Source organism: Scyliorhinus canicula, chromosome 7 (genome assembly GCF_902713615.1).
Source record: "Scyliorhinus canicula chromosome 7, sScyCan1.1, whole genome shotgun sequence".
Lineage (NCBI taxonomy): Eukaryota > Metazoa > Chordata > Chondrichthyes > Carcharhiniformes > Scyliorhinidae > Scyliorhinus > Scyliorhinus canicula.
Window position 1 is genome coordinate 42,646,092 of NC_052152.1, and position 12,909 is coordinate 42,659,000.

Genomic DNA, 12,909 nt, shown 5'->3' on the forward strand with positions numbered 1-12,909 from the left:
TTCTGTGACCTCGAAAAGGAAGTGCTTGCTTGCCTAACATCTTTATGATGTCTATAATCCTCATGACAATACCTCTCTGCTTCAATACTTCTTCTTTTCTTTTAATTAGTGATGCTGCAAAAAATTTATCTAAGGTGCCATCATTAACCACACTGATATATTGCTGAGCATTTCTGACATGTATTGTTGTCGATTCATGTAAAGTCAAGCTCTGGCTAATACGCCTGTAGTCACTAAAGCCACGTACAAAGGGTGATGGATTACAAGTGTTGGGAAACTCAAAGGCTAAGCAGTATGAACAATACAGGCATCTATTTTCTTTGTTATATGTTAGCCATTTTCTTGGAACTGAGTCATTGATAATTTTCCTCTCATACAAACGAGCATCAAATGGCAGATCATCAAGTGGCTGAAGTGGATGTTCAGCAAAAAACTGTTTTAGCTTTGCTCGTGATGGATATTGGAAGATTCCAGTAATTTATCTTTCATTTTCTTGCGTAGGTTCATTTACAGGATGTGCTTCAGAAACCAAGTCATTTATGCTTGAAGAAATATCTGATTCCCTGTCACTAGTTGAAGCTATGTGTTCAGATGTTGCAACTACAGGCAGTACAGATACCGGAACAAGGAAGCCAGAAGAAATATTGGGCCTGGGTTGATTAGTAATGGATGCACTTGTATTTGTCTCTACATTCAAAGTAGCTCTTCTCTGTTCTTGTAACTGGCATGTCATTGCATCATCACCATGACCATTGTTTCTTGCTTCTTGATTATTTGTTGCAGAACTGGATATTGATGTGGATTGTGCTTGTGGTATTATAAACTCTGTAATAGGCCTGCATCGTTTGGCTGATTCCTTCCTTTCTGCTTCTTTTTGTTCTTTGCATTTTAGTGACCCAGATTTATGCTTTTTCTTTTCCATGCTGGTAGGGGTAATATTCCTGAAATAAAAACGTAATAAAAAATAGCCCACATTGGGAAAAATGAATATTGATGATTGCAAGAATAACTTGAAGGAACGCCAGATAAACCCCTACTTGATAAAAAATATAAAATAACTTACTAACACTTCAATAGGCTATGTTCATTAGTCAATACTACTGTGGCCTATGCAGCTTCAGAAGAGGAGACAATCCACTGTCCTGTGTTCACACCAGCAAGCAACTGAGACAACTGTTGAAACTATAGTAAGACATTAAGAATGGTCCCACGACCAAAGTTAACATGTCCAGTTTGATACCAGTGTAGTGTTACAAGTCGCAAACCTTTGAGTTTACCGATCATGGCTTATCACTTCAATATCTTTGGCCTCATGATTCACGGTCAAAGGTACCGCTTCTCCTTTTCGGTGACCTCACGACCCTATGTACTGCTTGATATCCTTTCAAGTTGCCGACCATCTCAAATCACGAACTGTAACTTTATCTTTAAATTCACACACTCTTGCTGAAAACGTGGATTTCCAACTATGTCTGACCCGGGTGAACCAGCCCCCGCCCTCCCCCCCCCCCCCCCCCCCCCCCCCCACTCCTTTTCACATCCGTTTAACACTGCATTGTTCCTTCATATACTGAGTGATTACTTGTTTGTTTCTTTATTGCATTTTTATTTGGTATTGCTCTTTTTTAAAACAATTATATTTTATTAAGTTAGAATACAAATCTCAGGAAAGAAGTTGGAGATTTATTTATCTAATTAATTATAATTTTAAGGGCCCTTCAGAGATTCACGGGCCCCTTCTTGGCTCTCCGGGCCCCGGACCGATGTACCGGCTGAACCAAGACTACTGCTTGATATCCTTTGAAGTTGCCGACCATCTCAAATCACGAATTGTAACCTTATCTTTAAATTCACACACTCTTGCTGAAAACATGGAATTTCCTTAATTATGCCGGACCCGGGCCCCCCTATTCCACATCCTTCCACTATCTCCCCTGCTTCGTTCCTTCTCATGCACTGCTTATTTGTGTCCTGTTCTCTTTTTGTTCTTATTCCTTTTTATTACTAAAACAGTTGTCTGTGTTTGTTTCTTTATTGCATTTTTATTTGATATAGGGGGCCCACTTCATCAGGGGCCCACTTGCCATCGGGCAAGCTGACACGCTGGCCAGTCCGCCACTGAGTGTGTATATGCGACTGCAGCTTGTCAGCCTCCTGTGTGTCAATCCTGAACATGGTGCCGGAGCTAGCCCCTTAACGGTCATTGAATTGGTCGAGTTTTGTTGTCGTAGAAGTTCACAAATCCTGTCCCGACGCCAACATTTATCTCAGGAAAGGAGAATTCCATCGGAGGAGTTTAAGAATGTCTTTGAGATAGCCTCTTGGAACAGAATGTTCTGGAGTCAACCAGGGGGCCAGCTATACTAGACCTAGTATTGTGCAACGGGATGTGATTAATTAATAATCTCGTAGTGAAGGCATCCTTATGTAGCTGTGACCATAATATGATTGAATTTTACATTGCGTTTTAGGGAGAGAGGAGTTATTCTGGGAATATGGGCAGGATTCTCTGGTCCCCCAGCCACGGGTTTCTCGGCAGTGCGCCGTTCGCTGGCGGCGGGATTCTCTCTTCCTGCTGCTTGTCAGTGGGATGTCTTATTGAAGTAATTCCATGCCGTCGGGAAACCCCCAGGTTGGGGTGCGCTGCCAGCAGGAAAAGAGAATCCCAATGGTGGAGAATTCAGGCCATATGTTTTCAAACTTAATGGCAATCATGAGGGCATGAAGGCTGAGTTGGCGAAATAAGCTGAGGGATAGTTCAATAGAGATGCAGTGGCAAACACTTAAGAGATTATTTCAGAATGCACAGAATAGATACATTCCAACAAGTAAGAAAAAGCCCCAGGGGCCCGACCATCCGACGACCTACGTGCAAATAGCCGGGTGTTTCTCACCGTCTGCAGCCCAGATAATGACCCCATATCAAACGGGACTAATTTACTTTGGCCTCGTCGAGGGATGCCCCACCAAGGCTGCACTTATCTCACTTCCTGCACTGATGAGCTCATTTTGAAATACCGCCCTGACCTCTCGACCCCCACCGTCGCCTCCAGACCACCCAAGCCCCAGCCTACCTGTTAGGGTTGTCCCGAGATCCCCCTCACCCCACCTCGTAAGGGCATGGCATCCCTGGGCCCAATCCCATGGGCAACTTGGCACCCAGGCATCTTGTCACTGCCAGTCTGGCACCCAGACAATGCCTGGAAGTGCCATCTGGACACCATGACAGTGCCAGGGTGTCTAGATGGCAGTGCCAATGTGCCCAGGTGGTAGCAGGAGTGCCAGCGTACCACCCTACCAGAGCCCGACCACCGGGGGGCCTCCGATAGCCTGGGAGACCCCTCCCACATGCCATTATGCCTGGTCCACATTTGTGTGGAGCAGTGCTATACAGCACCAGGACGCGCTACCCAGGCATTGGTGTTCATTCCCAGGCCTCGGGAGCATCGGGTGCCAACATATTTAAGTGAGCCTAACTGCTCATTTAAATATGTAAATCTGGATCCTAACCATTGAGAGGCCTCTCGCGAGACTTAACGGTCTTGTCGTGTCACCGAGTCGGGCGAGGCCATTCGATCGCACCCAGAGTATGGGAAAATGCCTGCCAGAAATATCAAAACAGACAGTAAGAGTTTCTATAAATACTTTAAAAAGAAACAAGTTAACAAAGTGAGCCTTGGTCCTATAGAAAGCAAGTCTGAAGAATTGATAATTGAAAGCAAAGAGATGGCAGATTAACTGAACAGACAGTTTTCATCAGCCTTCACTGGAGGGAATATAAGTAACATCTGTGAAATAGTTCGAAATCAGGACATAGAAGAGAGGGAGGAACTGAGGAAAATTACAATCTAGAGACGTGGTACTGAATAAATTGTTGGAGTTGCAGGCTGACAAGTTATTGGGTCCCAATAAACTTCATCCTAAGGCCTTAAAAGAAGTGGCTAGTGAGATATTTGATGCATTGTTTTTAATTTTCCAACACTCCCTAGATTCGGGGAAGGTCCCATTAGATTGGAAGATAGCAAATGTAACTCCTTTATTCAAAAAGGGAGGGAGACAGAAAGTGGCGACATTAAGCCAATTAGCTTAACATTTGCCGTAGGGAACATTTTGGAAGCTATTATTCAAGTTAAAGCAGAGTACTTGGGTAAGTTCAAGGAAATCAGGCAGAGCCAACTTGATTTTAAGGAGCATAGATAAGATAGATAGTCGACATCTTTTCCCAAAGGTAGAGGAATCTAGAACTAAAGGGCCAAGGTTTAAGGTGAGAGGGAAGAGATACAAAAGAGACCAGAGGGCCAAGGTTTAAGGTGAGAGGGGAGAGATACAAAAGAGACCAGAGGGCCAAGGTTTAAGGTGAGAGGGGAGAGATACAAAAGAGACCAGAGGGCCAAGGTTTAAGGTGAGAGGGGAGAGATGTAAAAGAGACCAGAGGGGAGAGATACAAAAGAGACCAGAGGGGAAATCTCTTCACACGGAGGGTGGTGAGCATCTGGAAAGGGTTGCCAGCGGCAGTGTCCTTTAAAAAGCAGTTAGACCGTTAAATGGGCAGGGTGAGTATGGAAGGATATGGGCCAAATGCGGGCAAGATGGACTAGCTTAGTGATAGAAACTGGGCGGCATGGACAAGCTGGGCCGAAGGGCCTGTTTCCATGCTGTAAACATCTATGACTCTAGGTTTACAAGAACACTGCAATGAATTTACTGTGAAAATCCCCGAGTCGCCACGCTCAGACGCCTGTTCGGGTACACTGAGGGAGAATTCAGAATGTCCAGTTCACCTAAAAGCATGTCTTTTGGGACTTGTGGGAGGAAACTGGAGTGCTCGGAGGAAACCCGCGCAGACATGGGGAGAACATGCAGACTCCGCACAGACAGTGACCCAAGTGGGAATTGAATCCGTGACCCTGGCGCTTTGCAGCAGCAGTGCTAACTCAGTGGTGTGAGCAATTAATAAAAGCATATTATTCACTGCATCTTTATTGCTCCAATATTTTGCAGAATGCAATGGACCTATTTGGTTGTAAGCACACAAAGCCAACATCGCCACATGCATTTGTTCACTAATGCTTCACAATGTATCTCGATTATTGTCTGAGGTCTGTTTTCTGTGTTTGACCTTCTACCCAAATTTGCTTTTGAAACAGCTGCTATACACTGGTGATCAATGATTAACCAATGCTGTATCTAGATATAACCTAGATATAATCTTTTTAGACAAATAAATATCTTGTTCCCAGTATTGGTATCACATACCAAAGATGCTAAAAAAGAAAGTTAATTGCTTCCTGGCCATTTTTAAGACCTTGATAATTTGGATTCCGTCTTGTAAAAAGTCAAAATCTCATAAACGGTTGCCAATCTGCTAAAGCATTCTAGAATCATAGAATGCTTCCAGCACACAAGGAGGCCACTCAGCCCATCATGTTTGTGTTGGCCCCATGCGGCAGCAATTGCAGTCCCACTCCCCCAACTTTTCCCAAGTAGCCCTCCATGTTTCTCATTTTCAAATAATGGACGGGGGTGGAAAATACCCGCGATCGAGTCCGACGTCGAGCCGTGAATCTCTGGCGGCCGGAGAATCGGCGCCAGTCCCGCGCATGCAGTCAACATGGCAGCAGTCGGGGGCCGTTGAAACAGTCCTCCATGGTGATTCTCTGCGGTCGAGTGGCCGAGTTCCCGCCGAGTTCCACCGGCGTGGTTCCAACATGGTTTCACCCGGCGTGAGCACTCGGTGTCACGGCTGCGGTGGCCGTCCTGGTGGGGGACAGGGGGATCAGCCTCCTGGGGGGGCCTCCATGACGGGCAGGCCTGCGATCGGGGGGCCACCGTTCAGCGGGCGCGCACGATCTGGGGGGGGGGGGGGCAGTCTATCTCCTTCCGCATGCGTGGACCCGTGTCCGGAGGTGCTGGCCCCCTGTATTGGCAGCCAGAGCTGCGTGAAGCACTCCAGCGCCGTCCTGGCCCCCTGTGGGTTGCAGAATCGCTGGGCTAAGAGGCCCATTGACGCTGGCATGAAACACTCCGGTGTTTACATCGGCGTCAACACTTTGCCGCAATTTTGGAGAATCCCGGCCAATAATTTTGAATGACCTGACCGAACCTGCCTCTACCACACTCTTAGGCAGCGCATTCCAGACCCAAAATGCTTCTTTAGCAATAAATCTCCGCTGACCCCGAGTTGTGCATATTTAAACCAAAGGGAACAGTCTAGCAGAAGCTGCAGATTGTCAGGCCATGTGAAACATTTCAGCAATTGAACACCAAAACCTGCTTCAGTTACAGGATCCTTTTGTGAAAGAAAGCTGCGTGTGTAATTATAGAATTTACAGTGCAGAAGGAGGCCATTCAGCCCATCGAGTCTGCACCGGCTCTTGGAAAGAGCGCCCTACCCAAGGTCAACACCTCCATCCTATCCCCATAACCCAGTAACCCCACCCAACACTAAGGGCAATTTTGGATACTAAGGGCAATTTATCATGGCCAATCCACCTAACCTGCACATCTTTGGACTGTGGGAGGAAACCGGAGCACCCGGAGGAAACCCACGCACACACGGGGAGGATGTGCAGACTCCACACAGACAGTGACCCAAGCCGGAATCGAACCTGGAATCCTGGAGCTGTGAAGCATTTGTGCTATCCACAATACTACCGTGCTGCCCAGTAATGTGTGCAATATTAAATATCATCTTTGTTTCATCTGCTTTGTTGCTAAGGTTCTCCAGATCTTTCTGCAATTTATACTGTCAGAGTAGTCCTTCATGCTTATTTCATTTGTTCCCATTTCTTTTCTTTTTATTATTTTGGTTTGTGGACCCAATAATCAGATGTGTCTTTAAGCACAAGATTGAAAGCTGATACAGCCTGCTTGCCAGGACATTGTGTTCGCAGTCTTGTATTTTGGAAAGGAGAAGCCAGACTCTTCGGCACCAAGTGAATCTTAGGAACCAGGTTTGGAGGGAGTTGGTTCAATTGGTTAACCGGCAATCGGTGGGTTGGCCAGGGATAATGTTGTGCCTGACAACAGTCAGTGATTGGTTCCTGTGTGATGCTTTCTGAGAGAAATTAGCAGAAGTGTTTAGACCTAGGAAGTGAAAGGAACACTCTGTCTCCTGCTTGCTGAAGAGAAAGTACTGCTCTGTTGCTCTGAAAGTAGTGAGTGCCCAGCCCATCCTTTGCTGTAAACCTGAAACGATGCTGAGACCGAAGAGAAAGTAGATGACCTTGCCAGAGAAAACCAGCTGAAGGTTAGAAGGAAGAAGTACCAAAACGAAAGTCTGAACTTCAGAAAGGCACTGACTGAAAGTCATCCCAGTTCATCAAAGATCCTTTTCTTCCAGGGCTGCACGATGGCGCAGTGGGTTAGCCCTGCTGCCTCACAGTGTCAAGGTCTCAGGTTCGATCCTGACTCTGGGTCACAGTCCGTGTGGAGTTTGCACATTCTCCTGTGTTTGCGTGGGTTTTGCCCCCACAACCCAAAGATGTGCAGGGTAGGTGGATTGGCCAGGATAAATTGTCCCTTAATTGGAAAAATTATTTGGGTATTCTAAATTTTAAAAAAAGGATCCTTTTCTTAGACTTCCTAGACAGCATGTAGAAGGTAGCTCCTGCTTGAGGCTTGATGTTTTAGAATTGAATGCCCGGTCCCAGGGGCAATAAGTGCAGGAAGACATAAGGAAGGAGGGGGGTGTCCAAAAACTGAAAGAAAACCACCGTGAAGAAGGAGGCGAGTGAAGGTTCGCCGTCGAGCGAAAGGATCAGCTCAGCAACTGGAAAGATGGCGGAGGCTGGGTCGCTGGGTGGGACTGTACTGCTCACGGTAGAAAAGATGCCCGAGGTGATAGTTGTGGAGTTTGAAAAGCAGTTTGCAAAGCAAATGGAGGTGATAAGGAAGGAGATTATGGTGGCAATGAAGGTGCTGATGGAGGAAGCGATTGCCCCGGTGAAGGCGGCGGTATCGAAGACATCAGTCGAGGGGTGGGAGCAGGGTGAGACACTGAAAGGGGTAGAGGAAGCCTTGTCGCAACACAGCGATCAGCTCACCTCAATGGGTGAGGAACTTCAGAGGGTGGTGGAGGCCAACAGATCTGCGAGCAAAGGTGGAGGATCTGGAAAACAGATCTAGGTGGCAAAATCTGAGGACCGTGCTCCTGCCCGAAGGGGTGGAGGGCTTGAGGCTGACTGAGTACTTTGCCAAGATTTTGGCAGAGTTGTTGGTGGAGGGGGAAGATCCCTCCCGGTATGAACTGGATCGGGCTCTTTGGTCGTTGAGGCCTAAACCAAAGGAGAGTGAGCAGCCAAGAGCAGTGATTATTTATTTCCATTGGTACCATGTAAAGGAGAATGTCCTAAGTTGAGCGAAGCAAAAGCTACCGGAGCTGGTATACGTAGTTACCAGGGCTTAACTGCGAAGTTAGTAAGGTCGCAGGCAGCCTTCGGCCAAGGGAAGACGGCACTGCATAATAGTGGTGTGCGGTTCGGCATAGTGTATCCAGCTAAGTTGAGGGTGACTTACAACTCCAAAGACTTTTGCTTTGAGATGGTGGATGCGGCAGAGGCATTTGTGAAGGCAGAAAGACTGGGGCAGAAGTGAGAAATGGGACTGAGGACTGGTCTTGGACTGAGGGGGAGTGGGGATGGGTGAAAATATTCACAAGTAGACCTTAACGTGAGCAAAAAAAGCAATTAATTTTTGCAGAGCTCTGGGAGAAAGATCCTAGACCCCACGGTATTGTCGGCACACTTTCCCACTGAACTGTGGCTTATACTGGGTTCATATACACTTTCAAAAGCAGAATTAGTTCGCATTCTCATTTACATACAGCCAATCAATTCTCTTAGTATCGCAGTTCATTCCATATATAGTTATTCAATTCTTTACACAGTATGTTACATTCATCCAATCAATATGTTGAGCGTGTGATTACATAGCGTCATAAGGTTATGAGTTGCCAGTCCTAGATTTTAACCCGGGACCTTTCACAGTTGTTTTGACAGTCTGTTATGAGTCACTTGTTTAGTCCAAAATTCACTGTCTGAGCAGAAAACACCATTCGTGGCAACTTAAAAGCAGCAGATACGAAGGGCCGGGGGGGGGGGGGGGGGGGGGGGGGGGGGGGAGGAGGAGGGGGGGGGGGGGAGGAGGAGGGGGGGTGAGCCAGGTATTTCATTCGGAGGTCGAAAGTGGGGCATGGGGAGTAGCGGTTTTGGTGTGGAGGAGAGTGAGGTTCCCGATGGGGAAGGTGGTGGCGGACCAGGGGGATAGTTACGTGATGGTAACAGGGGCATTGTAAGAGAGGTTGGTGCCTTTGGCAAGTATGTATGACCCTAACTGGGATGATGCAGGCTTTGTGAAGAAGGTGCTTGGGGCCATTCCATAAAACCATAAGACCATAAGTCATAGGAGCAGAATTAGGCCACTCGGACCATCGAGTCTGCTCTGCCATTCAATCATGGCTGATATTTTTCTCATCCCTATTCTCCTGCCTTCTCCCCATAACCCCTGATTCTCTTAGGTTCACCAGAATGATAGATGGATTTTAGGGGTTAAGTTATGAGGAAAGATTACACCAATTAGGACTGTTTTCTCTGGAATTTTGTCTGTTAAGGGGTGATCTGATCAAAGTCTTCAAGATATTAACAGGAAAAAACAGGGTAGATAAAGAAAAACTATTTCCACTGGTTAGAAACTCTAGAATTAGGAGGCATAGTCTAAAAATCAGGGCCAGACCATTCAGGAGATATGTTAGGAAGCACTTCCACACACAAAATATGATAGAGGTTTGGAATTCCCCAACAAACGGCAATTGATGCTTGATCAGTTGTTAATTATAAATCTGACATAGATAGATTTTTGTTAAGAAAAGATATTAAGGGATAATGGCCAAAGGCAGGCATATGGAGTTAGGCCACAGATCAGCCATGATCTCATTGAATGGTGGTGGAGCATGTTCAAGGGGCTGAATAGCCTATTCCTGTAACTGCGTTCCTATTAAGACCATAAGACATAGGAGCAGAATTAGGCCACTCGGCCCATCGTGTCTGCTCCCCCATTCAATCATGGCTGATATTTTTCTCATCCCCATTCTCTTGCCTTCTCTCCATGACCCCTGATTCCCTTATCAATCAAAAACTTATCTATCTCTGTCTTAAAGACACTCAGTGATTTGGCCTCCACAGCCTTCTGCGGCAAAGCGATCCACAGATTTACCACCCTCTGGCTGAAGAAATTCCTCCTCATCTCTGCTTTTAAAGGATCGTCCCTTTAGTCTGAGATTGTGTCCTGTGGTTCTAGTTTTTCCTACAAGTGGAAACATCCTCTCCACATCCACTCTATCCAGGCCTCGCAGTATCCTGTAAGTTTCAATAAGATCACTCCTCATCCTTCTCAACTCCAACGAGTACAGACCCAGAGTCCTCAAACATTCCTCATACAACAAGTTCTTCATTCCAGAGATCATTCTTGTGAACCTCCTCTGGACCCTTTCCAAGGCCAGCACATCCTTCCTTAGATACGGGGCCCAAAACTGCTCACAATACTCCTAATGGGGTCTGACCAGAGCCTTACAGAGCCTCAGAAGTACATCCCTGGTCTTGTATTCTAGTCCTCTCGACACGAATGCTAACATTGCATTTGCCTTCTTAACTGCCGACTGAACCTGCAGATTAACCTTAAGAGAATCGTGAACAAGGACTCCCTAGTCCCTTTGTGCTTCAGATTTCCTAAGCATTTCCCCATTTAGAAAATAGTCTATGCCTTCATGTCTCCTTCCAAAATGCATAACCTCACACTTTCCCACATTGTATTCCATCTGCCACTTCTTTGCCCACTCTCCTAGCCTGTCCAAGTCCTTCTGCAGCCCCCCTGCTTCCTCAATACCACCTACCCCTCTACAGATGTTTGAATCTGCAAACTTAGCAACAGTGCCTTCAGTTCCTTCTTCCAGATCATTAATGTATATTGTGGAAAGTTGTGGTCCCAGCACAGAGCCCTTGAGGCACACCATTAGTGACCGGCTGCCATCCTGAAAAAGACCCCTTTATCCCCACTCTCTGCCTTCTGCCAGTCAGCCAATCCTCTATCCATGCCAGGATCATACCCTCAACACCGTGAGCTCTTAACTTATTTAACAGTCTCCTATGCAGCACCCTGTCAAAGGCCTTCTGGAAATCTAAATAAGTCACATCCACTGGTTCCCCTTTGTCTAACTTCCTTGTTACCTCCTCAAAGAACTCTAGCTGATTTGTCAGACATGACTTCCCCTTGACGAAGCCGTGCTGACTCAGTCCTATTTTATCATGCACTTCCAAGTACTCCGCAATCTCATCTTTTAATAATGGACTCTAAAATCTTACCAATGACCGAAGTCAGGCTAACCGGTCTATAATTTCCCACTTTCTGCCTCCCTCCCTTCTTAAACAGCAGTGTTATATCAGCCACTTTCCAGTCTTCTGAGCCTCCAGTGATTCCTGAAAGATATTCACCAATGCCTCCACAATCTCCTCAGCTATCTCTTTTAGAACCCTAGGGTATAGTCCATCAAGTCCAGGAGATTTATCCACCTTTATACCTTTCAGTTTCCCCAGAACCTTCTCCTTAGTGATGGCCACTACACTCACCTCTGCCCCTGATTTTCCTGGAGTTCTGCCATCCCACTGGTGTTTTCCACCGTGAAGACTGATGTAAAGTGAAATGAAATGAAAACCGGTTATTGTCACAAGTAGGCTTCAAATGAAGTTACAGTGAAAAGCCCCTAGTCGCCACATTCCGGCGCCTGTTCGGAGAGGCTGGTACGGGAATTGAACCCAAGCTGCTGGCATTGTTCTGCATTACAAGCCAGCTGTTTAGCCCACTGTACTAAACTAGGCCCAAAAGTAACTATTCAGTTCCTCTGCCATTTCTTTGTTTCCTATTATTACTTCTCCAGCCCCATTTTCCAGTGGTCCAATGTCTATTTTTGCCTCTCTCTTACCTTTTATATATTGAAAAAACCCTGGACTTGGGTTTGCGTGAGCTAATAGTGGGGGTGGGGATTGAAATCTGGTGCAACAGCCAAGGATGAATAGGTCACAGTCGCGCTCGCTTGCCCAGTTGGGGGAGGGGGAGGAATGGGGGGGGGGGGGGGGGGGGGGGGGGGGGGAGGCACTGACTGGGATATGAGGGAGATGGGAGGGGTGTACCTGTGGAGGTTCTTGCAACCGAGGGAGTGGGAGTGTTCGTTTATCTCTTCGGTTGACAAGGTTTATTTGAGGATAGACCTCTTTGTAGCAGGGAAGGCATTGCTGGCGGGGTTAGGGGATCAGAGTATTCGGCGATTGCGATCTCAGATTGCGCGCCGCATTGAGTGGACATGCTCCTGGAGAAAGGGACTGTGCAGAGATTGGGATGGAGAATGGACTTGGGGTTACTGGCAGACCAAAGTTTCTGTGAGATGATTGGGAAGGTGATTGAGCAGTACGTGGGCTTTAACTGCAGGGGGGAAGTAACGTAAGTGGTGGTATGGGAGGCACTGAAGGCAGAAGTGAGGGGGGAGGTGATATCATTTAAAGCCAACATGGATAAAGAGGAGAGGGAAGAGCATCAAAGGCTGATAGATGAGATGTTGGAGGTGGACAGGAGGTACGTGGGGGATGCAGATCCAGTACATTTGGACAGAAGGCGGGAGCTACAGGCTAACTTTAATCAGTTGTCCATGGGGAAGGGGGTACACCAACCGAGGCGGGTGAGGGGAGCGATTTACGAATATGGGGAGAAGGCGCATGCTGGCAGACCAACTTTGGAGGGAGGCGGCGGCGAGGGAAATAGTTCAGTTGCGGGATAGGACGGGGAAATTGGTGGTGGCCCCGAACCAGATTAATAAGGTGCTTGAGGAGTTCTATGAAATTTGTACAGGTCGGAGCTGCCGGG